Source organism: Psammomys obesus, unplaced genomic scaffold (genome assembly GCF_907164565.1).
Source record: "Psammomys obesus unplaced genomic scaffold, mPsaObe1.curated_primary_1811, whole genome shotgun sequence".
Classification (NCBI taxonomy): Eukaryota; Metazoa; Chordata; class Mammalia; order Rodentia; family Muridae; genus Psammomys; species Psammomys obesus.
Window position 1 is genome coordinate 2,976,707 of NW_026596433.1, and position 27,751 is coordinate 3,004,457.

The 27,751-nt window shown below is 39.9% G+C and overlaps 1 protein-coding gene and 1 pseudogene across 1 annotated transcript in view; both read left to right on the plus strand.

Moving 5' to 3' along the window:
* Palld (palladin, cytoskeletal associated protein) overlaps positions 1-27,751 on the plus strand; it is a 373,952-nt gene that overhangs the window by 54,828 nt on the left and 291,373 nt on the right. The gene's annotated exons all lie outside the window — the stretch shown is intronic.
* LOC129669592 (lysine--tRNA ligase-like) lies at positions 3,841-5,711 on the plus strand (annotated as a pseudogene).

Below are 27,751 nucleotides of genomic sequence, written 5' to 3' on the forward strand. Positions count from 1 at the left end.
GCAGTCATGATGTTTTTTACTGTACTATAAAAATCAAGAATAACTGAAATTAAGTGGGAAGCAGATTCCTAATCACTCAGTGAATGGACCAGGATCCTTGTTCTGAAATACTGGCAGAAAACGTTCTGCAACAAGTTACTGGAGATCACAGCAAATCAGAAGCACACTTGACCCCACCAGTGTGCTCCTGAAACTTCATTGAGTAGACCTCGGCCTTCCTTAACTCTTCCACTGCCTTCATGTTCTAAGGTGGAAGGGAAAATACGAAGACTGACATGAGGAGAATGACAGAGAAGGACTCTTCCTTCAAATAGCAAAGGCTGATGTTTCTTTACAGTTGTAAAGGAAGGGTTGTGGATTTAACTGCACAGTGTATCTCCTGTCTTTCCTTCTACTTGAGCTTTTCCCATTGTTTACGACAGTGACTAGTATGTAAGCTATGACATTCTGTGTAGCTGGACATTGTTATTATTCAACAAAAACTGAGGCTTTGAATTACCTCTGTGGGTGCAGTAACTTTGGTTATTAACTAATTGCAAAGCAACTGGCTTCAATACAACAGTTCTACTGACGTATGCTGCAGGCTTTACTAACAGGAAAAGAAAAAGACAACTTAGAAATTGCCCATAAATGGGCATGTTTCATTTTAAACCAAATTGATACTGTTTTTGTAGATGCCTAGATGTTTGGAATATGTTTTTAGCTCAACAGAAAACTCCCACAATGCAAAGTTGCTCTGGCCACCTAAGAATTCTGTCATAGAAGCAGTGTGCGTTCTCTCCCCTGTGGGTTTTCAAACTTGGCCACAGTATTTTCAAGTTGGCAGAATAATACCTTCTAGACAGGGCTTTTAGGCCCTGCTTAATTGAGTACAGCAGGTTAATAAAAGTGCCAATGTTCCTTAAAAACAAAAACCCAAATGCTCCATAGACCTAAAGCAAATGCTAAATATTAGATTAAACTGCCAGTTGCAGTTTTTCGTGTTTATCTTCTGAGATAGGAATAAAATTAAAGCATGTTACCATAGCAGCATCTGTAACATTTTATGAGACAAAAGCTCCTTTTTTCCACACAAAGTTCCAAGCCAGAAGCATTATCCATTAAAGAAAGCAAATAAGGCTAGAGGGACATATTTTTTTACAGTCATATTATGGAAATACGAAAGTTCCAGTGTCCTGAGGTCAGATTGTGAAACACAGCTGTTCACATTCGCTTTTGTCCTGGATTGACACCCATGGGTCATTTCTGAATATTGATCACCCTTCACCCCCACACCCTAAACATGGAAACACTGTTTCCTAGCCACATTTTTTTCGCAAAGCAAATTTTAGGGATAGGAAGTGGTGACTATAACCCAATGCTCTGTGAAGCTTTTATTCAAGCTGTTTGCCTAACTCCATTTTGTAATCTTGATTGTATTCTCTGGAGCTTGTTCCTTTGGCTTCTCTACTTTGAAAATAATGGCAGGGTTCTTGTCATCTGAAGGAGGAGGAGCTGCAACCCTCCCATGCTGTGAATGTCCTCTGCACTCCTTTTGTAACACACTTCTCTCCCCTCCCCACTCCGCCCCTCCCTGGTCATTATGGCTGCTACACTCTTCCTTCTCCTCATCCTCTTGCTCAGAACACATGCCAGTCTCTTTGGCGTTTTAGTTTACAGGAAACTGTGAACACTTGGTAGAAAACGCTTAATAAATTTACTTTATAATTAATTAAAAAAAAACCTTTTGTCCCTAAATTTAACGGTTTTCTGAATGTTGTCAATCAAAATTATTTTAATTGCTGACTGGCTACAAAAAAAACCTTAGGCTTTTCTTTGCATAACTTATCAATCAGTTACTAGTTGATTAGAAAAAATTTAATGACAGTCCTTGAACTTATTTAAACTTCAATCAAGTCCCAAAGTATAACTTACTTTTCATAAGGCTTAAATTTTTGAAAACCGTGCAGGTCATGCCACTGACTTCTTTTTCTTTTTCTTACTATCAAGTGAAATATTTAGTATTCTTTCACAAATTGTATTTTGTTAGTTATTTGTATTAGTGGGAGGAGGGGCACCCATAGCACAGTGCAGCCCGTGTGGGTGTCAGAATTCTCAGTGAAGCACTTCTTCTCCTTGCACCTTCATGGGATTCCAGGGACTGAGCTCAGACCACTCTGCTTAGGTGGCAGTCATCTCTACCCAGTGGGGCATCTTGCTGACCCAAGATTTTACTTTCCTGTTTGCTTGTTTGTTTTGTTTGCTTTGTTTTATTACAATTTATTCACTTTGTATCCCAGTTGTAGTCCCCTCCCTCATCTCCTCCCAGTCCCACCCACCTGCCTTCCTCCCCCTTCCTCCCCTATACCTCTCCCACATTCACTGATAGGGGAAGTCCTCTTCCCCTACTGTCTGGCCCTAGCCTATCAGGTCCCACCAGGACTGTCTGGATCCTCTTCCTCTGTGGGCTGGCTAGTTCGCCCCACCAGAGAGAAGTGATCAAGAAGCAGGCAACCAAGTTTATGTAAGAAACTGTCTCTTCTCTCCTTACTGTGGGCCCACGTGGAGACTGGGCTGTCTATGGGCTACATCTGAGCGGGGCTCTCCTCTCTATGCACCATGTTTGGTTGATGCTTCAGTCTCTGCAGTCCCCCCTGGGCCCAGCCTTTTTTGGCTTTGTTGGTCTCCTTATGGGGCTCCTGTCCCCTCAGGGTTCTTCTATATACCCCTTCTTTGACTCCCTGTGCACAGTCCAAAGTTTGGCTGTGAGTTTCTACCTCTGCTTTAATCCCCTGCCGGGTGGAGTCTTTTAGAGGACATCTGTGGTAGGCTCCCATCCTGTTCCTTCTCTTCTACTGCTTCCAGTATCTATCCTGTTTTCCCTTCTGAATGAGAATTAAGCACTTTCCCTAGGGTTTTCCTTGATGTTTAGCTTCTTTAAGTCTGTAGATTTTAGTATGTTTATCCTATATTATATGGCTAATATTCACTTATAAGTGAGTATATACCATGTGTGTCTTTCTGCTTCTAGGTTAACCTCACTCAGGATGATCTTTTCTATTTCCATCCATTTGGTTGAAAATTTTCATGATTTCCTTGTTTTTAATAGTTAAGTTGCATTCTGTTGTATAAATGTACCACAATTTCTGTATCCATTCTTTGGTTGAGGGATATCTAGGTTGTTTCCAGATTCTGAGTATTACAAATAAAGCTTCTATGAACATACTTAAGCAAATTATTATTTTTTTAGAGCACTGATTATCTTGAGCAGAATGCAAGGTTAGTGTAAAATTTCATGCTCTGTGTACATCACTCTTCAAGAATCTTTTGATTACTAGACTATGATTTCTTAAAGTTTCCCCTTCGTATTTTAAACTTTAGGTAAATTAATATTCTGAACAATTATACTGCTTATCAGTTGCTGAGTGAAAATGCTTTCCCTTATATGAAAGCATTGTCAGTGCCAGCCGAAGTGAGTGTTTGGCACAGACTGTCAAGAGGGAGGATGAGTGGCGGGAATATTTAAATATTTAAACCAAATATTTAAATAATAAACCAAATATTTAAACTACAGAAAACATTCCATATAGTGCACACATGTTCAGGAGCTTAATTATCAATAGTTAAAATATGGATTAAATCCTGGTATATATTGGTAGGTAAGTGGATTTTAAAAAATATATATATTATATGTAGATATTATGAAACAGCATTCAGTCTTAAACAGGAAGGAAATTATGACACAATTCTGGTTGAAATATAAAGTGAAATAAGCCAATTACCAAGAGAAGAAGTCATGTAAGATTTCTCTCATATAAGGACTTGGAGTGCTCAGGTCTTAGAAATAGAATGGAGGGGGAAATGGCCACACTGTAGGGGAGTGAAATCGAAATGGTTGGTTAGCCAAAACTAAGCAAGAATGATCTAAAGAGACACCTGAGAAGGAAGTGGCAGAAAAAGAGGTCAGGCAGAAAGAGCTCAGTGAGAAACAAGTAAGCCAGGCTGCATTCCTCCTACCAACCACACTGCTGATGATTGTGTGGGTGCTAAGGAGGAGACAGTGGACCTGAACAAACACTAAAAGATCCGTAGTCAAGCAGTCTACCAACTCAAGGTCAGGTGGAAGGATGGGGACTCACACAAGTTCCACATAGACATCTTACTCATCAGTTCATCCAAGAATACAGTCACCTTCAGCCTGGGGACAATCTGACTGACATCACCTTAAATGTGGCAAGTCAGATCCATGCCAAGAGAGTGTCTAGCGAAAGCTCATCTTCTATGACCTTTGAGGGAAGGGGTCAAGTTACAAGTGATAGCTTACTTCAGGAATTATAAATCAGAGAAAGAATTGGTTCATATCAATAACTGCACTGAGGAGATATAATCAGAGTTCAGGGGAACCTCAGGAAAACCAAGAAGGGTGAGCTGAGCATCATCCCCTATGAAATCACACTCCTGTGCTCCTGATTGCAAATGTTACCTCATTTTCACTTTTGCCTCAAGAACAGGGAAACAAAGTATCTTCAGAGATACATGGATTACAGACTGAATGACTTTGAGAGACAAAACATTTTCATCCACTCTAAGATCATCACATGTACAAGAAGGTTCTTGGATGAGCTGGGATTACTAGAGATGGAAACTCCCATGATGAACACCATTCTAGGGGCAGCTGTGGCTAAGCCTTTCATCATGTGTTTCAATGAGCTGGGTATGAAGTTCTATGTGAGTATTTCTCCAGAACTCTACCATTAGGTGGAGGCGGTTGGTGGCCTTGACTGGGTTTATGAACTTGGGTGCTAGTTCCAGAATGAAGGAATTGATTTGACTCCAAGCCCCAAGTTCGCCACCTGTGAGTTCTACATGGCCTATGCATACTATCATGTCCTCATAGAAATCACAAAGAAGATGCCATCTGGGGTGGTGAAAAGCGTTACAAGCAGTTACAAGTTCACCTACCACCCAGGTAGGCCAGAAAGCCAAGTTATGAGATTGACTTCACCCCACCTTTCCAAAGAATCAGCATGGAAGAAGAACTTGAGAAAGTCCTAGGTGTGAAGCTGCCAGAATCGAACTCATTGAAACTGAAGAAACTCAAAAATTCTTGATGATATTTGTGACACAAAAGCTATTGAATGCCCTCACCTCACACCACAGCCAGGGTCCTCAATAAGCTTGTTGGAGGGTTCCTAGAAGTGACATGTATCAGTCCTACATTCATCTCTGATCACTTCCAGATGATGAGCCCTTTGGTCAAGAGGCACTACTCCAAAGAGGGTCTAACTGAGGGCTTTGGGCTTTGAGCTATTTGTCATGAGGAAGGCAGTGTGCAATGTGTACAATGAGCTGAACAATCCCATGATGCAGCGACAGTTGTTTGAAAAACAGCCCAAGGCTGCTGGTGATGATGAGGCCATATTCATAGATGAAAACTTCTGTACTCCCCTGCCTATCGCAGCCCCCAACAGCTGGCTGGGGCGTGGGGTTTCCGTTGGATCACCATGTTTCTCACAGATTTCAATAATGTCAAGGAAGTAGTTCTGTTTCCTGCCATGAAGGCCCAGGACAAGAAGGAAACTGCAACAGCCACTGAAGCACTGGAAAGCACAGCAGCTGGCCTCTCTGTCTACAAGATGCAAGCAGCTCCGTGTCTCTGCATTTCAGCAGAAGATCTGCTCAGAGGGGGTCCTGTGTGGTGCAGTCCAAGCACCACAAGAGAGTACAGTTAAAGAATTTCTTTTTATTCCTTGTTGCCAAATAAACCATCTCTGTCTTTACCTAAAAGTAAAATAAAATAAAAAATAAAATAAAAAACAAGAAAAATAAATGTAATGGTGATGATGGGGTTGGGTTAATAGCAATGTTAGGAGGCTAAAGAGTCTGTTTTGGAAGAGGGAATGAGTTGGGAAGTGAGCGGTGGTGACTGTGGTAGAATGGTGGAAGCATACCTACCACAGAATTGTGCTTTCAAATACGAGTCGAATGGAAATTATACATTGTGCGATTGACCACATTAAATAAATTTACAGCAAAAGAGATTATTCACTACTGTTAAAAAACAAAAACAAACAAGCAAACAAACAAAAACCATGTGCCAATAGGTCAACTTGGGGATTTGGGCTTTTGTAGTACATGCATAAAAGCTAAAAGCCGGAGAAGTGTCTGCTGGCTAAAACTAGACTTCCTGATTGTGTGTGCATGTCACATGTATGTGTATATGCAAGTGTGTGTGCATATGTGCATACACATGCATGTGTGAATATGTTTGGAGTTTTGTACATGTGAACATGTGTGTGTGTGTGTGTGTGTGAGCATTTTGTATTTTGTACCTGTGTAGGCTAGAGAAGGATGCTGGGTAACTCTGTCTTATTACCTTGAGATAGAGTCTAATTTCTGAGTCTAGGGCTCACCATTTCTGCTTGGCTGGCTAGCCAGACCACCCCAAGATCTTCCTGTCTCAGGATTATGGGCATACAAGCTATGTCTGGCTTTTACGTAAGTGCTGAGGACAGTATTTCAGGACTTTGTATGGACATTGCTCTTATCCACTGAGCCAACTGCATAGTCCCTCTATGTCTCTTTTGATTCAATCACCAACACGGTGGACACCCTGGTTCTTCTTGCAATGACGTCTCCAGTATTCCTTGACCTGGCTTGTCAGTGTCACCCTTGTAACCATCAGCTCAGCCTATCATTGTTCAACACTTGGCCTAACCAAGGCATCATTTATTAAAAGAATCACTAGTTAGCAAATGGAAGGCTCAGGGCAGACATTGCTCTAATGGAATGGTTCCTTAGGTAGGGAAGCAAGAATATAAAAGCAAAATGTTCTCCCTCCAAAGGCTGGGAACTTAGCTACTTTTCTGCAGTAGCAGAAAATATGAAGAAGACCCTCTATCGCTTGATTTACTGCAAGCTAACAAACCTGTCCAGCAGCAGTTGATGTTTCACAGGCCTTTCAGACTCAGCATCTCTAGAATTGAACCCGCACCCTGTCATCCACTGCCCAGTGTGTTCTTCCTACAGTCTCCATTCATGGCACCAGCATCGTCCTACCAACTTACCTCCTGGCCAGAGCTGAGAGGCCTTTCTCCCAGAGCCTACTTTATCAGTACCCATAAAACCTAAGAACTTGAGTGCTTTTCCCCAGCCCCACTGACTCAGATCATCTTTTCTCATAGGTCAGCACATGCCTTGTAAATGCAATTTCTCTTTTTGTTCTCTCCATAAAAAAGCAGTTTCCAATATATAAGCCTTATCAAGACCCTTATCTGCAGAGTCAACTTTCCTTCATGCTATCTGCTAGGAAAATCCTACACACTTGTCTTCCCGTCTTCCTTTCTGGCCATACAACTATACTCTACCTCAATGGTCTTGCTGGTTTCTTTTTGCTTTCCATTTTTTTAAGATTTCCAAACACAATGATAGTCACTCCCCTGTCTCTTTCTACCTCATAGCCATCTTTTCATTAATGCATTGCCCTGACGAAAATGCTATCTTTTTTTAAATTTTTTTTTAGTTTGCTGATATGCTAATCAATCCATCTCCTTTCATTGGGTCTTTAATTCCTTAAGAGCTGGGAATTTGGTTGCTTTTCCAACACAATCCCCCTAAAATTACTACCCAACAGACAGTAAGACTGAGCAAACAGCTAAGGTGATGGACAGTCATATGCTGCTCAAACACCTTTCTGGCTTTTATTGGTAGAGCAAAGGGTCATAGGTCTATAAGTAGAGTTCTGAAGGATGAGTGCCATGACTAAAGGATGCAAAGAATCTTAAAGACATTTGAGAAGTTGGAGAGAAGCTAACTAAGGCTAACTAAGGTCAGAGAGAGTTCCTGGAGACAATTGTCCTCGTAGAAGGTTCAGTTTCCTAAGGACTGCTCATTTGAAGTGCAAAGGCATACACGTACCCTTCTGCAGCAACATTAGGACGCAGCGCTGTGCTGTATGGGGTGGCTGCCAGGATGCTGTGTTCAAGCATGCTGGTGACTGCAAGTATTGAGGATTGCTACTCTCGTCTAACCTTCAAACTTAGCCTCTTAGGTTTAGATCTGTGGGGTAAAGGAGGAAAAGGTGTCCGGGAAGCCTCTCTCTCTCTCTCTCTCTCTCTCTCTCTCTCTCTCTCTCTCTTCTGAAAGGTTTGTCAGTAGCTTGCCAGGATAGCTGCATTTTTGGACGCTCTGGGCCACATCTGGCTCTCAGACTCTCATCGATATTGCCATGGTGCTTAATTAAGCATAATACTAGCATAAACAATATAGTCACGGAATGCTGGAGATAATAGGAAGGGCATGCTGTGAGGCATCAGACATGGACTGTATAGTTTAAAGGATGATTTTTTTTTTTTTATCAAAATCCAAAGTTGGAAGTTCTTTCCATTGTTTGTTTCTGAATCACTGGTGTCGTTGCTGGTACAGACGATGGGTCTGTGGCTGGTTATAAATTGCTGTTTTCCAATGCTGCTTATATGGATGCCTCTTTTACATTTCACCACTTAACAGCCTCTTGCTTCATTTTTTTAAATTTTTTATATTAATTACAGTTTATTCGCTTTGTATCCCAGCTGTAGCCCCATCCCTCATTCCCTCCTAACCCCACCCTCCCTCCCTCATCTCCTCCCAAGCCCCTCTCCAAGTCCACTGATAGGGGAGGTCTTGCTTCAGTTTTAACAGGAACTACTTACTGACCCTTTTTGCATTCCTTGAATCTATCTTGCAACCATGTTAGCCCATGTTTCTAACAAATGATCGTATCATGCCTACAACATATCAGGTATATATCTACTTACTGTGTTTTTCTCATCAATAGGCTCCTACGAGAAAGAACTATCTTTTCACCTCCAGGTTATTTGCATTTGTGATAAACATTCAACAACCAGTGCAATGAATGAGCCATTCCCCCAAGGAGACAACTAATTCTCACCCTTCTGCCCTGAATGTAAAGTAGAGAGTGGTGGTTTCAGAGTTGAACTCAAGAGGCAATATGGAGAACAAATAATGGATTTGTTGAAGATGCTCAGAAAAGTCAAGGGAGGGAAAAATGCTACAGTAGGAGATTAAAGCTACAGGCATTCCTCAGGCTTAGGCTGACTCCCTTAAAAATTGATAACTCGTCATTAACTAACTGGTGTTTTGTTATCTGTTTCCTTAATTGTTGTATCTGCTATTATTTTAAAATCTGGAATTATTTTAAAATCTGTGCCCCATTTCTTTGCATCGCCGTGTATTGTCTGTGCTTGTCATCAGATGTGTTAAAGGGAAAGGTGGGCTGTGAAGGTGGCTTTCGCGCCACCACATGTATGAGAGTCACCAGGGATCTTGTCACCCAGAGAAGTTGGGCTCCATCCTACTGGGCTGAGTCCTAAGAATTTGTATTTCTTTTTTTCCCTCACTTATTTATTCTTTTATTTTCTTATAATTTATTACTTTATATCCTGATTGTAGCCCATTCCCTCGTCTCCTCCCAGTCCCATCCTCCTTCTCTTTTTTCCCATCCCCCTCCAGACCACAGAAAAGGGGAGTCCTCCTCCCCTACTACCTAATCCTAGCCTTTCAAGTCACCTCAGGACTGCCTGGATCCTCTTCCTCTGTGGCATGGCAAGGCCTCCTTACCAGGGGAAGTGATCAAAGAACAGGTAACAGAGTTCATGTCAGAGATAACCCCTGCTCCTTTTACTAGAGGACCCCCATGGAGACTGAGCTGCCATGGGCTACATCTGAGCAGGGGGTCTAGGTCCTTCCTTGCATGGATCTTGATTTCTAACAAGCTCCTACACAGACTGGCTACCCAGTAACCTGGTCCAAACTGCTTCTCTAACATTAATGGACCTGGACATCATACACATTCTGCTTCAGTAGGTCTAGGAAAAGCTTTCCGGTACTGCGATCATTTCTTCTCTTTTTGTTTGTCTGTGTGCTGTGTGTTTGGGTAAGAAGACCCAAACCCTGGTCTTCTTACTCATGCTGTAAGTGCATTGACCATGGAGCCATCTCCTGTGTTCTGGCATTCTGCATGGTTCTATGCAATGCTGTTGATGTCGATCTGAGGGTCACCTTTGAGAAGTTCACCTCTCTGGACAAAGAGTCCCTCAGGCTAAATGCTTAAAACTACTGCTACCCAGGTCAGGCCACAGCCTGTGCTTCAGTCAACCTGTGTGGAGAGCTTAGAAAGCTGTATTTTTCATGAACCCCTGAATCAATTAGTACTATGACCACAATCACATACTTGAAGAGAGACTGGAGTAAAGAGAAATCATTTGTAGAATTTTCGTGTAAATACTAGTAAAATTTATGTAAACCCAAGAAAATACCATTCTTTTTCACTATCCCCAACATGCTTTTCTTTTTTTCAATATTGGAAGACTTCTTACAATCAGTGGGGTTTACAATTATAATCAGCAGATTTTTGGTCTGTGGCACCTAGTATGGCAGAAAGAGGATTGCATTCTTCGAAATGTAGTACATTAATTTTAAAAAAACATGGAAAAATACAAGGAGGCCATGTTTATGTTTCAGAAATCGGTTTTAATTGTTTGTGCCTGTGTGCATGTGTGTGCATGCACATATGTGTGTTTTCATGGAAGGATGCACATGTGTGTTCATGTGCTTACATGTATTGACAAGAAGTGTTACAGCTGTGATTTCCCAGGATCCAGAAACCATCCCTTATTTCTGGAACATAATCTTTCATTAAAACTTGTAGTTGCCCTATTAAGCTAGACCAGCATGCCCTAGGGACAAGCCTCTGTTTCCCCTAGTGCTGGGGTACAGGTATGTGCCACCCCTTTTGGGTGAGTGCTGGGGATCAAACTCACATCCTCATGCTTGCCCATGAATGCTTTATTCACCGAGCTATCTCCAGAGCCTCTACCCACTTCAGACTTTAAAAAAAGACATTGGAAAGACGTTAAATGGGTAAAACTTACTTGTCATTTTCTTTTTCTTTGCTAGGAGTAAGCAGGGAGTTTGGTGTGGAGTGGGTAGGAGGGGCTAATTTCATCTTTAAGAAAAAAGGGACAGTTGGTGTACCTCTTAAAAGTCACCAGCAAAGGGAGGAGGAGGAAGATGAAGGAGCCTGCCTGGGAAGCTGATGGGGAAAATAGAAGCAGATCTGACTGCACTGCCTGGACAGTGGAATATAGCACTGAGGGAGAAGAGCAAGGACATTTAGAGAGTATGTTTTGTAATGAAAAAAAAAAAAAAAAAAAAAAAAAAAAAAAAAAAAAAAAAAAAAAAACCCACCCAACACACACACTTTGGCCATTTCTAAGAACTCAGGGAGACACAGGCTTCTTTCCAGTGTTCTCTGAACTTAACATATGCTTCCTCTCAGGGCAGCACATACTGACTCAAGATGGCCTGAAATCCAACAACAACTTGTTAACTTGACATTTATTTTCCCTTGATTATCTTCTGAGGTCAGCAGTTTCCTTGGACATATATCTTCCATTAATTTTGGGCTTTGGAAAAATAGCCAACTGGGAATCAAATGTTCTCTTGAGACCTAAGATCTTACCATCACTCTGCATCTTTTCCCACTGCTATGATTACCTTCCTGAGTAACCTTCTACAAATAATGAGAATTGAGGGGACAGGAGTTCCACCAGGAGACCAAGAGAGCCAAAAAATCTGGGCCCAGGGGGACTGCAGAGACTGATACTCCAACCAAGGACTATTCATGGAGATAACCTAGAACCTCTGCACAGATGTAACCCATGGCAGTTCAGTCTCCAAGTGGGTTCCCTAGTAAGAGGAGCAGGGGCTGTTTCTGACATGAACTCAGTGGCTAGCTCTTTGATCACCTCCCCCTGATGGGGGTGCAGCCTTGCTAGACCACAGAGGAAGGTAATTTAACCAGTCCTGATGAGATCTGGTAGGGTAGAGTCAGATGGAAGGGGGAGGAAGACCTCCCCTATCAGTGGACTGGGGAGGGGCTTAGGGGGAGAAGAGGGAGGGAGGGTGGAATTGGGAGGAGATGAGGGAGGGGGCTATAGCCAGGATACAAAGTGAATAAATTGGAATAAATAATAAATAAATAAAAATTAAAAATAAAATAGAAAAAAAAAGAGAATTGAGCATTCTTATTATTGTTTACCGAAGTGGTAGGGGAAAACATACTTAATAAATTCCTATTGTGGACATATGTAAAAAAGTGATTGAGCCTTTTACATCAAGGTTTCCCAGACTCCTTCAAGCAGAAATCATAAGAGGCAGCAAGTAAAAGTCAGTGAGTTGGGGTGTTGGTGCATGCCAATAATCCTAGCCCTGGAAAGGCTGAGGCAGGAAGATCAAGGCAAGCCTATCAACATAGTGAGGCTGTGTCTCCGAAAATCACATCAAACCCCAAAGCACTCAGTGCTGGCAGAGTATTCCAGACAGTTTCAGTTGCTGTCTTCAATAGTAGTTCAATTTCAAGTTTTACTAATTCCTCACAGTTTTCTAGTGCAAGATGTAGAAAAGAGTTTTCACAGCAAAAGGAAAGCATATGGAGACCAGAAGAGTGGATCAAGGAGAAAATCTAAAATTAAACTTCAGCTGTGTATTGTAGCTTGAGACAGACCTTGCTTTCAACCCCTAGGAAGTCCCATGGCGTCTCCTGCAGAGTGGGTCCGCGCAGTTTACCCTAGTGGATAATAGCTCGGGGCCTCAGTCTACCCTGTAGAGTCTAACAGTTCGAAAGTTGCGTAATCTCCCCAAACCTAGGTTGTACCTTCATCTAGTTTAGTAAGAAAGATGTCTCCTCCAGTACATGGCTAGCAGTAAATGGAATAGGATAATCAATGGCAGCTGCCATTATTAAAGCATCCACTGGCCAAGTTTCAGAGTTTGAATGTTTGAGAAAGTTTACTTGAAAAGCATGGGAATACCAAGATATTGCAACAACTCCATTCAAATTTTGCAATACATACGCACATCTGTAGATACAACTCGGATATCTAGGTAAGTAAATATGCATATTTTACTGAGCAGTTAAAGATGGGAAGGAGAGCAGTTTTTGGCTCAGGGGGTGAAATGTCTGCAGCATAAGCGTGAGAGCCTGAGTGCAGCAGGCTCATGAAAACCTGAGGCATCAGATAGTCAATGCTCACATAAAATGCTGGGCAGGACAGCATACACCTGTAACCCCAGCAGAGAAAGGCGGATCCTGGAGTCTCCCTGGCCATCCCATCTAATCTAAGTGAGAAGCCCCAGGTTCTGTGAAGGACTCTGTCTCACCAAATAAAGTAGAAGGGTGGTGAGATGGCTCAGTAGGTAAAGGTACTTGCAGCTTAAGACTCTATGAAGGCAAGTTTGGTACCTAGTACTTGCAGCTTAAGACTCTATGAAGGCAAGTTTGGAACTTGCAGCTTAAGACTCTATGAAGGCAAGTCTGGAACCTAGTGTGGAAGGAGAGTACAGACTCCTGAAAGTTGATCTCTGTTTTAGTTAGAAGTTCTATTGCTGTGATGAGACACCATGACCAAAAAGCAAGTTGAGGAGGAAAGGGTTTATTGAGCTTATACTTCCACATTGCAGTTCATCACCAAAGGAAGTCAGAACAGGAACTCAGCAGGGTGGGATCCTGGAAGCAGGAGCTTATGCAGAGGCCATGGAGGGGTGCTGCTTACTGGCTTGCTTCCCCTGGTTGCTCAGCCTGCTTTCTTACAGAGCCTAGGACCACCAGCCCAAGTAGGACACCACCCACGATGAGCTGGGCACTCCCCCATTGATCCATAATTGAGAAAATACCTTAAAGCTAAATCTCATGTAAACATTTCCTCAACTGGAGCTCTTTCTTCTCGGATGACTCTAGCTTGTGTCAAGTTGACACAAAATCAGCCAGTAAAACCTCTGACCTTAACATGTATAGCATGGCATAGATGGACCCACACTCACACACAGAGATCATACATGCACGCACATATAGTCACAATGATAAAATAAAAATAGTAACAATAATAATAATAAATAGGAGAAGAAAGTTGTTTAAAAGAGCTAGCTGTTGTGGTGCGTGCCTTTAATCCCAGCTCTTGGGAGGGAGGCAGGCTGCTCTCTGAGAATGCAAGTCCAGCCCGCTGTATGTAGAGAATCACAGGTAAGCCAGGGCACATTGATACCTGTCTCAAAACCTTTTTTTTTTTTTTAAGAAAATAAGGATTACTTTGGCTGTCCAGGGTCTTCTGTCATTACATGTGAACTTTAGCATCTTTCTATTTCTGTGAAGTGTCATGGTGACTTTGAGTGGGGTGCTCTGGCTCTGGCAACTCATTTTGGTAAGATGGTCATTTTCACATTAGCCCTACTGACCCATGAACAAAGGAGGTCTTTGATCTTCTAGTATCTTATTTAAATTATTTCTTTAGAGATTTAAATTTTTCCTTGTAGTCTTTTTTATTCCCTTGGTTATGTTTATTCTAGGTGCTTTTTATTCCTTTTGAGGATACTATATATGGAAGTGTTTCCATGATCTCATTTACAGCATATTCATTGTTGATATATAAAAATGCCACTGATTTTTTAATTGATTTTGTACCCTGACACTTTGCTGAAAGTTTCCATCATTACTAGTAGTTTCTTGGTAGAATTTTTGAGTTGTCCTGTATACTATATTGTATAAGCTGCAAATAGGGATAGCCTGACTTCTTTTTCTTTTTATGTATTCCTATGATTTCCTTCTCTTGTTTTACTGCTCTACCTACTCTTCAGCCACTATACTGAAAAGAAGTGGGGATAGTAGACACTCTTGTTTCTTATTTTAAACTTTAACTTAAAATTAAAGGGTTTGTTTTGATTTTTTTCTTCGTTAAGAATGAAGTTGCTATGGATTTGTCATGTAAATCCGTTATTATTACATGGAGGTATGTTCCTTTCAGCTCTGTTCTCTCTAGAACTTTCATCATAAAGACTTGTTGGCTTTTCTCAAAGGTCATTATGGCGTCTATTAAGGTAATAATTCTGGTTTATGTCTCTAACTCTATATGACTTATTACATTTACATCTGTTGGACCATTCTTACATCTCTGGGATGAAACCAGCTTGATCACGGTGGATGATGTTTTTGATACATGCCTATTTTATCTTTGTAAGCATTTTATTCAGAATTTTTTCATCAGTGTTTATTAGGGATATTGGCTTGTGGTTTTGCCGCTGGTGTTGTCATGCTTTAGCTGGTTTTTAATATAAGAAAGAGTTTGGAAGCAACAGGTCTGTTTCTTCCTTTAAAAAATATGAGCAGTATTACTTGTAGATCTTCTTCAAAAATCTAGTGTAATTCTCATGTGACTCTGTCTGGACCTGGAATATGTTATAGGCAGAAGTTTTTCTGTTTTTTGGGACATTAGTGTTTGTTCTGCACATGTGCATGCACAGGCACATGCACCCACACACATACCCTCCCCTACACATACACCCGCAAAAGATGGAAAAGAGCCATGCTAATATTGCCAAGATAAATAAATACTTAGAGAAAAGTAATGACCGCAGTAGATCCTGTTTAGATCCCTATAGAAAAATTAATAGTTGGTGCCTTAGTGACATAATTTTATTGCATCAACTGTATTTCAAAATTTCTTCCTAGCTAATAATAAAAATAATACTAAAAATAATATTTTGAGAATTCTATTTTGACAATTGTATATATTTAAAGTACAGTGTTGTCTTTCTATATACCTATTGATTCTACCATGATTACCATGCTCAAGTTATTAACATAATCATTGCATACCATATTGTGACTTTCATTCTGTGGTGAGAGCACTTATGAATTACTCTTTTTATAGGTTTCAAGTCCACGAAACTATATGATTGACCACAGCCACCATATCATACTGTAGATTAAATCTCTGGAAGTTTTTCATCCTGCTTATCTGAAATGCTGTCCACTTTGACCAACATTTCCCCATTGTCTTTATCTCCATGGTAACTACCATTCTACCCCCTGCTTTTATTAATTGGACTTTTTCAAATTGTATGTATTAGTCAGATGCTCTTGTCTTCCCAAGGCATACTGACATCCAGGCTAATCTAGCTGGCTACAAATGGCCATCTTTCTCTCTTTTGACACAGTGTGTGTAATAAATCTGCTTCTCAATTTAATATGGGATTACATCCCAGTAAACCCATCATAAATTGAAAGTATCATAAACCAAACATTCAGCTAATATACCTAGACCACAGAACACCACAGCCCTGTGGCATGTAGGCTGTTTATTCATGTGCTTGAGTGGCTGCCTGAGAGCTTCAGCTTGCTGCTGCTGCCAGACACCAAGAAAGAGTGCTGTACCTTGTCATTAGGCCAGGAAAAGGTCAAAATTCAAGGTTCAAAGTATGATTAATACTCCTTCCACAGAGGGTCTTTGAAAGACTCTACCTAGCAAGGTATCAAAGCCAATGCTGAGACTCTTAGCCAACTTTGGGCAGAGTGCAAGGAATCTAATAAAAGAAGGGGGAGATAGAAAGACCTGGAGGGGGCAGGAGTTCCACAAGGATAACAAGAGAACAAAAAATTTGGGCACAGGGGTCTTTTTGAGATTGATACTCTAACTGAGGACCATACATGGAGATAACCTAGAATCCCTGCACAGATGTAGCCCATGGCAGCTCAGTGTCCAAGTGGGTTCCCTAGTAATGGGAACAGGGACTGTCTCTGACATGATCTCAGGGGCTGGCTCTTTGATCACCTCCCCCTGAGGGGGGAGCACCCTTACCAGGCCACAGAGGAAGACAATGCAGCCAGTCTTGATGAGACCTGATGGGCTAGGTTCAGAGAGAAAGGGAGGAGGCCCACCTATCAGTGGACTTGGAGAGAAGCATGGGAGGAGAGAAGGAAGGGAAGGAGGGATTAGGAGGGCATAAGGGAGGGGGCTACAAATTGAATAAACTGTTATTTATTAAAAAAACAAATAAAATTTTAAAAAGTTTTAAAAAATTTAGAAAGTAAAAAAAATATGGATTGAATCACTACAATCCAGGAATATATGTATTCCATTGTGTGTGTAAGGTCATACCACCCATACTGACAGGGGATGTGTTCTGAGACCTGAGTCATTCAGTGATTTCATCATTCTGTGAACACCATAGGGAGAATGTATACAAAGTAGGACCTTGATAGTCACTTGGCAATGCAATCTTACAGGATTGTATTGGGGCTCAAAATACACATTTTTGTAAATACAACATATTTTTTTAATCCATTCATCTATCAGCAGGCATTTAGGTTGTTTCTAGGTCTTGGCTACTGTGAACACTGATTCAGTGAGCAAGTGACAGTGGATATTACTTCAGAACACTGGTTTCATTTCCTTCTGGATCCTGGGTTTCTATGTACCCAGAAAGAAAACTATGAGACTATGTGGTAGTTGTGTTTTAAATAGTTGAAGACCTTCCACACTGTTTTCCATAATGGACTTACATTACTGTCAATACTGAACAGTGTTCCCTTTTTTACACGTGATCACCAATACCTACCTTGCCTCTCTGGACATCCCAGAGGTGTGGAGTGATATGTCATTGTCATATTTATCTGCAGTTTCTTGAGGATTGGTGTAGTCAGGCACTTATAAATGTTTTAAACATTTGTTTGTCTTTTTGAAGAAATGACTATGTAAATCCTTAGCCTGTAGTTTAGATTTGAGGTTGATTGTTTAAAACAAAACAATATTTTGTTTGGTTTTCTTTGGTTTTTTGTTTGTTTGTTTGTTTTGTTTTGTTTTGTTTTTTTGGTTTCCTACTGAGTTGTTTTGAAGTCTTCATATGTTACAAATATTAATTTTTTATCAAATGTATGGTTTACAGATATTTTCCTCCCACTCTGTTGGTTGTCTATTCACTCATAGTTGACTCTTTTTCTTGCTTTTCAGAAACTTTTTAGTTCATTGCAATTCCAATTATCTTGTTTTGATCTTGTTGTCTGTACTTTCTGATTCATATTAAAAAATCCTTACCCAGAAGGCAGAGGGAGATCATCAAAAGAAGATAGGAAAATGAGGAGGATCATATAGGGGTGCAAACATAAGCAAAGTACAGTGATTTTAAAAATTAATAAAATAGAATGGACATCAGAAGAAGAAGAAAACAGGAAACAATTTAGGAGCCTCCCACAGAGGGCCTCTGAAAGGCTCTGCCCTGCAGACTATCAAAGCAGACGCTGAGACTTATGGCCAACTGTTCGGGAGAGTGCATGGAATCTTATGTAAAAAGTGGGAAATAGTAAGATCTGGAGTGGACAGGAAACCCACAAGGAGAGCAACAAAACCAGAAAATTTGAACACACGGGTCTTCCCAGAGACTCATATTCCAACCAAGTACCAGGCATGGAGATAACCTAGAACCCCTGTACAGATGTAGCCCATGGCAGTTTAGTGACCAAGTGGGTTACATAGTAATGGGAAGAGAGATTGCCTCTGACATAATCTGATTGGCCCGCTCTTTGATCATCTCCCCCTGAGTGGGGAGCAGCCTTACCAGGCCACAGAAGATGACAATGTAGCCACTCCTGATGTGATCTGATAGACTAAGATCAGAAGGAAGGAGAGGAGGACCTCCCCTATCAGTGGACTTGGGGAGGGGCATGTGTCAAGTAGGGAGGAAGGATGGGATTGGGAGGGGAGGAGGGAGGGGCTTATGGGGGGATACAAAGTGAATAAAGTGTAATTAATAAAATAAAATAAGATGCCTCACAACAAAGTTCTACATTTTTCAGTTTTTAATTATCTCTTTCAGCTTTCAATTTTTAAAGTCAAAATGTGCATTGAATGACCTCTTTAAATATTCAAGAGGGTCATTCAAATAGGACATTTAAATGAAATAGCAAAATGCAAATAAAAGTAGTATATTGATACAAAAAAAATTAATAAAATAATCATTGCCTAGACAGCTATTAATTTATTTACCTCTATTTTTCATTCTGTATTTTTTCTACATGTATGGTTTTAGTCTTCTGGGCCTTACATGATATTCTTAATCCATTTTATTTGTCTGTTGTTTAGTTTGTGAGACAAGAGTCTTTTATCCTTCTGAATGTAGGTGGGTGTCCAGTTTTACAAGTACCAGTTACCGGAATTGCTGTCCTTTCCCCATGTACAATCTTTGCTCCTTTGACACCATCATGAGTTGCTCACTGCTGGGCTCCCCATTCTATTCCATTGATCTATACTCTCTTTCTGTGCCTGCACTGTTTTATTATTATTATTGTTTATTGAAGATATGTAATATATTTTGAAATCAAGTAGTTTCAGTGTCTCTGCCTTTGTTCTTCTTCAAAATTGCTTGCCCAGGGTCTTCATGGTTTTATGAAAACTCAATAGGATTGTATTGAACCTACAGAGATCTATTAAGTAGTATGGACATTTTGATATTTTCAAATCTGCTTATTTGTGTCTTCTTCAATTCTTTCATCATAGTTTTATCATTCTAAATTATAGATCTTTGATCATAATGACATTTATTCCCAAATATTTTATTTTTAATGCTATTATGAATAAGATTATCTTATCAATCTTTTGGATATCTCATTAGTAGCATATAGGAACACAAGTAATTTTTGTGTGAAAATTTTGTTTCTGAAACTTCGGAATATATTGGTTCTGGCTAGGTACATATATGTGATCATGTGTATATATGTGTTTGTGGATATGTATGCTCATGTGTGTGTGAACATGTACTCATATTCATGCATTGTGTACATGTGTGCACATGTGTGATCATGTTTGTACACATACATGTACTTTTATAGATATATAGATAATCTCTAGAGGTATAATCTCATAGATTATATAATGCACATCATCTGATCAATGTTGGTCACATCAACTTTCTTTCTGATTTGAGATGCTTTTTATTTATTTATTTATTTATTTATTTTGACTAATTTCTCTGGCTAAGACTTCCAGCACTGCCTTTAACAAAAGTGGCAATGGTGGGTGTCATTGCCTCCCTTCCTCATCTTGGATGAAATGCTTTCAGCGTATTACCTAATGTTAGTTGTGAGCTTGTTTTGCATTCCCTTCATTACGTTAAGCTGCAGTCCTCTTATACTTGATGTGAGTGTCATTATCACAAAATAATGCTAAATGTTATCAAGTGCTTTTTCTACGTTGATTGAGAAGATTATATGGTTCTTGGTCTTCATTCTATCAATGTACAATGTGACATGCATTGATTTTTAAGTAGAGTCACTCTTGGAACTCATGAATAAATATTATTTAATTGTAGTATATGATCTTTTCAGTATATCCTTAAATTTGTTTTGATTTTATTTTGTTTATGAAAAATGTGTAATATTCAGTGTTGCCATGAACCTAAGCTAGTGACTGGTATATGAAGAACTCTCCCATATTAGTTGAACAAAATCATACTTCTCTATTCTTTAGCACTTTAATGTTCACTAAATGCTATAAAGGATTTGAGCCAACAAATGATGATAATAACTCCATATGGCACACATTTTTAATACACTTTCTTATTGCTGATAAGACTGCAAGTCTTCTCTTTGCATTTCAACCCTAAGGTACATATTAGACAGATGTTAGAAACAAGAGAAAAGACAGGAGCAGAATGTGTATAAATGAAATATAGATATATTTCATTGTACTTTGTCAGGAAAGGCAGAAGATGAGAAGCTATAAAATCAAAGGGTGTTTATTCTTTAAGCGTTTTGATGAAGATATGTTGTGGATGGGTAAAACAAGTTTTCCTTTAAACTCATTTTAAGAAGATAGGGAAGTAAATAGATGATGTTGCAACTACAAAGTTGTCTCAGAAATAAGTTCTTCCCAAACTCTGATGGGCACACAGATCTTCTGAGGTTCTTGTTAGAAACAAATCCTGAGTAGAGAGATTTAGATGGGAGACTGAATCCACACCCTTTGGGAACTCCCTTGGATGCTGCTCTCTTCTGCCCACATGTTGAGGAGTAAGATCATAGATTACACAAACTGATGTCTTTTGTCCACCGAGCTAAATTCCTTTTCTGACTTCACACAAGGACACCAACAACCCTCCTATGGACTAAATGAGTTGAATAAAGAGAACCAAGACTGAAATCACTTGAAATGTTTACTTTCTAAATGAGGTTACCTAGGCAAAATTTTCTCCATTGCTGGGGCATCTGTGATCTGTTCATCTTTTGCCACTAATGTGTTTTTATTATATTTCTACTTTGATCCAGGGGTCACTGAGACCTCACCAGTTTACCAAACCGATTCTTCATCATGTCTATTCTCTTTCAACTTGTCTTTACTCCAAGCTTTCATATTGGAAGGCAGTGTGGATCCCCCAGCTGAGAGACACATCGTTTCCATCCTAACTCCACCGATGCTAGTAAGCACGCAGGTTTTCGGAACCTCAGATTTTTCATCACTGAAATGAGAAGCATAAATGCTATGTGTGGGAATATATAAAGTAATGAGATGACATGTAGAATGGCTAACAAAGTGTCTAGCTCCAAGTTACTACCAATAAATACCAGATTTCATGCACATCTCACTTGTTTTATTAGTTTTTTCAGAATCCCAAACCATGACATGTAGAACTCACATTGCATCGTGCTATAGCTTGCACAGTACCCGAAGACCCTCAACTTTTTGCCCCCTTGATGAAGCTTAAGTCAAGCAATTGAAATCAATAAATTCTGGCTGTTGCACAGCATCAGTCTCCTATGCTGAACTTTTTATACTTGTAGTGAAGAATGCTTGGGAACACCAACAGACACAGGACCAATGTCTCACCTGAGAGAGGCTACCGTTACTGTCTGTCATTAAATGAATATAATCTTTAGGAAACCTTTTTCCATGAATCAATTTCATTGGACTTCAATCAAAAACAAGTAGTTCTCAATTCTAATTTTTCCCCCTAATTCTTCATTATAATGTGTGTTAACACTCTTAATTTGTGTAATTTACTTAATGAAAAGTAGGATCCATAAAGTACATGTAGCTTTTAAAACATCTAAAAACGTGTTTTCTGTCTTAATCACCAAGCATGTCAGAAGCTTTGTCTCAGTGTTGTCTATTGCTATCTGTGGTTTGTGTCCGCCATCCAAAAAATGAGGGAACTTCATTTTCACCCAGCTGTGTTTCTGAATATGAGAATTCAAATGTGGACCATGTGTTACAGAAAAACCTCCAGTGGCTGAGCATGTGGATAGACTTGAGGGGGATCATTGGATGGAAAGTTGTTATATAATATAGTTTTATTTACTCACTTAACAAACACTTATTCTAGGTCAGGCTGTAAGAGTACAGTGGTGGGGAAAATTCTCTCTCAACAAAATACCCACAGAAATGTACAAAATAAGGGTGCATGTTGATTTGGTGGGTACTGGAACATCCTCCCACCATTAGCTATGTTATATAAGTTCCAGTAAGACTATAAACATATTTCTATAATAAATACTTAACTTGGCTAATAGGAACAATATTCTAATTGACCAAAGGATAGAAATGGTCTTTAAAAACATGTTTCTATTTGGCCATACATTCCCAAAGTATTGGGATATGTGTTGTGTGTATTGGATCTGTATGTATGACATATGTAGGAAACACAGTGCATGCCATTCACGTTACATAATTAAAAAATCATAGTTTTAATTCATAACGTGGCCTTTCTCCAAGTCATTAGATAACCATCACCTTGCGTTAGCACGGTGTCTTGTGGCTGATGTGTATGTGCATGTGTGTAGTTATGCCTGTTTACACAGAAGAGCAAAAGGACCTGAGACATTATTGATGCATTTCACAGGCGTGTAGCTCAAATCATGTCTTCAGCTATAATGTGGTTGACTTCTGTTGCCCCAGAAACGATATTTGCAATTCCTTCCCTCTCCATTAACCCAACATCACAAAGATTATTTTTTTTTTGTGGGAAACCAATAAGAGCCTTTCCATAAATCACCTGTGAAGTCATGATTACACACAAAAATGAAAATGGAAAAAAATGTGGAAGTGGGAATCTTGTTCCCTGTTCAACACCATGTGTGTATCTACCATGGCATTTAACTCTTGGGTGTGCAAGACTAGTAGTATGAGCCGGCTGTTGTTTTCTGAGACAACAACTGAGGGAGCATGTGGACACAGTGCTTGCTAAACCACTCCTTAGCTTGGGATGGAACCAGTGGCCTACACCCTGGAGAGAACAAACTTTTCAGAGCAATGTAAGAGGAACAATGTAAGGGGACCCTCTCTGGATTCCTGAAAGAACAGATTTGCCATTTTCTCATCGTGACACACCATTTGAAATCCCTGGCTGTAGAGTACTTCCTGCCTGATAAAATGTCAGGAAGACATCCTTTAGTAGATAAATCCCATTCCCTGGAACCAAATACAGTGATGCTCTTATAAACTTCTCTGTATCAAAGCCACTGTGTAAGTATTGCTTGATGATTTATATTCTTTCGTTTTCTGAGATTAACAGAAATTTCTTTTAAAAAATGTGAGTTAGTCAGAATTTTGAACACTTGAACAAAGTTACAATATAACCCATGGTTGCAAGGCAAAAGGGAGAAGAGGGTATTTTCTGCCCACGTAGGGCTCGTCACAGTATTATTTCCAAAGAAGGCTGAGATCCTCTACCCACTGATGTTAATATTCTCCAAAGTCATGGTAAACCATTAGGGACTGGACATTTCCCAAAATTACACAGCAACTCCTATCTTAAGAGCACAGAGAACATTTTTATATGTATATTGAGCCTCACAATTGAGCCCTGGCTTGAGATTTCTTTACTTAGCAGAGCCCATACTTGAACACTACCTGGATGCCGACCCAAATCAGCCTTACTATTGTTGATTTTCTAAGAATCTGGGCAAGAGTATAAAGGGTCAAAGCTCTACATTGACTTTAGATCTAGCAAAATTTAGATAGCCAGAGATTTATGGGATTGCCAAGCAAGAATGTAATCTGAATCAGTGTCCATGCATGGATTAAACACAGTCCCAATCATAAAATACCTCCTACTGTTCCTAACATTAATTTATTGATTCTGAGATTTTTTGCTTCCTGAGATCAAGGAATTTAATTTAAACACTGAGGATATGCAAAACCTTCTTGCCACTCTAAATTTTTGATTATCCATTAATTCTTTTGTGGAATTTAAAATGTTTTTTCTCCTTAAGATTTTCCTAAGGAAAAAAATCAAATGTTGCAAAGATGTCCAGGAGCACCTTGGACAATGAAGTGATTGGTTATCAATATCTGTGACAGAACAGCTTATTGACATACCCTAACTCGTTTGTCAATGTCTAGGGACATTCTGATTGTCAATACTGGAAGAAAAGAGTACTACAGTCATTCAGTAAATGGAGGTCAGCAAAGTTAATAAACGTATCATAATACACTGGAAACTCCACTGTCATCCAGCCCCAACCACAGACAAAAATTGTGCACCTCAGATGTCAGAAGCACTGAGGTTAAGCAACCCTGGCATGTCCTTATGATCCACAATACATTAAGCTTGCTGATACTAGCAGCTGGAAAAGTCTTCTAGAGTATAGGAATCTGGAGCTTGAGGATGTGGTTTATTTGGTAGAATGCCTACCTAATATGCACAAAACCCTGGGTTTGATCCCTCAGCAAATCAGGCATTCATTGTACATGCTTGAAATCCTAGACTGAGGCAGAAGCAAGAACATCAGAAGTTCAAGATTATCCTGAGTGTCATAGTGTGTTCAAGGCCAGCCTAAACATCATGAGCCCTTGTCTGAGTGTGATGGTGGTATACAAACAATTACATACAAGCTGAAATATTTTCTACCTTTGACTTGGTTTGCTAGGATACATCACATTGCTTTCACCCTTGAAGAAAAGCAACTGCTAACTTACATCATTCAGTAGCAGCCCTGCTTGGCTACAGCGCCAGACAGCTCACCAAATATCTCTACAAAGACTGTCCAGAATAGGCTCTGACAGGAACGCAAAAGCTTAGAGAGGTTTCAGGGTTCAGAAGTTAGATGTGACAGTGGTTATGAAGAACAGTGGTGCCAACATCTTCTGACTTTTCCAATTTTTTCCAACCACATTATCTTGGAAATGATTAAGATTAACCCCAATCAGCAGCTTTTTTTTTCTGTATTCCATCATTCCTTGAGTGTACCAATTCTCTTAACCAGCTTTACTGAGGAATAATATTTTCCATGTCTCTCCTTTTCCAAACAAGAACCTACAATACTCGTTGGTAAAATTTTCAACAGTCACCAGTTGGCCTAACAATGCCCAGATGACTCATTAAGTACAGAACACAGAAAGGGCACATAAGTGGGGACACGTGCTAAGTCAAGACCGCAAGTGGGAAAGAACTGTGGGTGGGAGATAAGACCCCAAGAATAGTCCTAAGAGGTTCATTTCCTGATGCCTCTTCCAGGACCAGTCATTTAGGCAGAAACAGACTTGAGTCATCCCTAAGGTGAACCTGATGCTGACAGATGGATTTGGGTCGGTCTGCATGTGGTCTGGGAATGCCTGTGGAGTGTCCGTTCCTATCAACAGCGATCTCAGACACTTGCGCAATTCTGAGTCATTGATTTGCTTTTCTTTCCCACTGATCCCATGCCCAAATTCCTCCCAGGATCATTGGTTGCTCTGGGAGTTTAGGTTTGCAGAAAAAAAAATTTCCTTGGGGCCAAACTCCTGGAGCTACAGACAGGTTGTTGATGCTGAGAGTTCAAGGGAAGTCAGAGCATCCTAAAGTCATCTAACCCAGGCAACCCCAGGTGGGCTGTCTGCAGATGTTAACAGGGGAAAGAAATAACTTTAAAAACTTTGGGGGCAAACTCTGGTTACAATACTTCTCAGATTACTTCACAAAATCATTTTTGTTATGACTCTACCAAAAATCTCAAGTAAAATTATTTTCCTTCAGCCAATTTTTTCCTTCTGTCATTCCCTTCCATGAAACACAAAATCTGCAACCTTAAGCAAGTGGCTCTTGTAATTTTCCTTCATCTTATCTGCTCTCTACCAGTGAGCATTTGGGCCAAAACTCAAAACAAAACTCAAAAGACATTTCTAGGAAAACAAACTACTGTCAAGCATGTACTATTTCATAAAGTACATGGTTTTTCATAAAAGTGCAGACTACCATCATATATACAGTTTTATAAAAGCTTGTCCTAAACTGTCAAAGTTTGTATTCCTTTTACAGTGCTTACATGCGCCATAATCTGTTATTCCTGATTGAAAGTATGACAAATTGTGCTTCCAGAAATTATCAGTTTGATCCCCTGTCTGAGCTAATAGGAGCAGCTGCATTCCACTGCAGGTAGAATTCTCACACCACAGCTTCTCCCCTCTGGGCCAGACAGGTGTGTCCTAAACTCAGTCTAGATAGGAGAACTCTAGAGAGCCCAGGTGCTGTCAGACTCCAGGATGAGGTCAGAAATTGGCCCAGATCCCTCTGAGTCAGAATTCTGAATCATCTCTTTTTCAAAGCTATTTCATGTCCATTTCCCCCCGTGATTATTGATGCATCTGCTTTGCAGACCGAGGCTTTGTAGCCTTGAGACCTTTCCTAGGGTTACCTCAATCCACTGGACCCATTGCCACCTCCCACCAGTGTGGAAAAAATGCTAATGCCCCTACCTTTATATTCAAAAGCTGGAGAGAAAGAGAAACAATTTTAGCTATCTAATCCAGAGATGAGACTGTGTTATTGTTAAGAAAAGCCCGGGGATTTCCTAAGGATGGGAGGTCTTCTGCTAAACTATACTGAATCCAGGTATCATCAGAAACTCTTTTGAAACTATGATAATCAAGCCTGATAGGCTCCCATCCAGTGCCGAGTATAAAAAGGTTGAAGTTCTTGAAGGTTTCTGAGAAATCCCAACCAATGCTTTTTCTCTGGTGATTCATTTTACTTCCTTTTAGCATACATGTGAGCTGCCTCAGTTTTGTCCCATGTCAACCTGAATCTAAAACCAGCCCTTCACCAGGTTTTACAAGGCAAGCTATTTTTACTAAATGTCAAGTTGTGAAAGAATTTGCCAAAGCCTCCAGAACTGGCAAACTTAACTCCAAATTCTTTCCCCAGGTTGACCAGAAGTCTTAACTGCTCCATAAAAGTCTTAATGTCAGAAGGTCTCCAGTGAATAACTAAGTATTTTTTTCCAACAAATAATGTTTTTCCTCAGGAAAAAATTTCATGACCAGTTAGTACCACACTATTAAAATTACATGACAAAGCTATAAAGATAGTATTCTATGTCTATATAATACTAACACAACACTAATATGCTTTTCTTTATATCATTTATCAGACATTTAGTGTATTTTAGGTACTAGGCCATATAGTTTTGAATTTTGTTGTTCTAGTAAGAATAATGAACCTTTTTGATGTTCCTATAGTACAGTGTCCAAGATACTCTGGAGCTGGCTGACTTTTAAGACATGCGTGTGGTATAAATTAGAGTCTTAGAACCACAAGCATGCCTAATATATATATATATATATATAACTAAGTTAGTTATATAACTAAGCAAGTCTGTACTTCCACCCAAACAAACAGAACATCATGGAGTGAAGAATTAATTGTGTTTCTGCAGAAGAATCTAGGAAGCATGTGCTGTCTATCATCTATCACCATTACCTTTCCACCTTCTTGCCAGCAGGGATACTGCCCCAGTAAGCAAAGGACAGGTTCCACTCCCAATGACCCAGATATAAAGAAGATCACAACACCTCTTTAAAACCTTGGCTTGAGAAACATAAGTATAAAAGTATAATCAGGCCAATGTGTTGTAGATATTCAATAAAAAACAGTCACCATCTTTAGCTCTACTTTTTTTCTAACCACCACAACA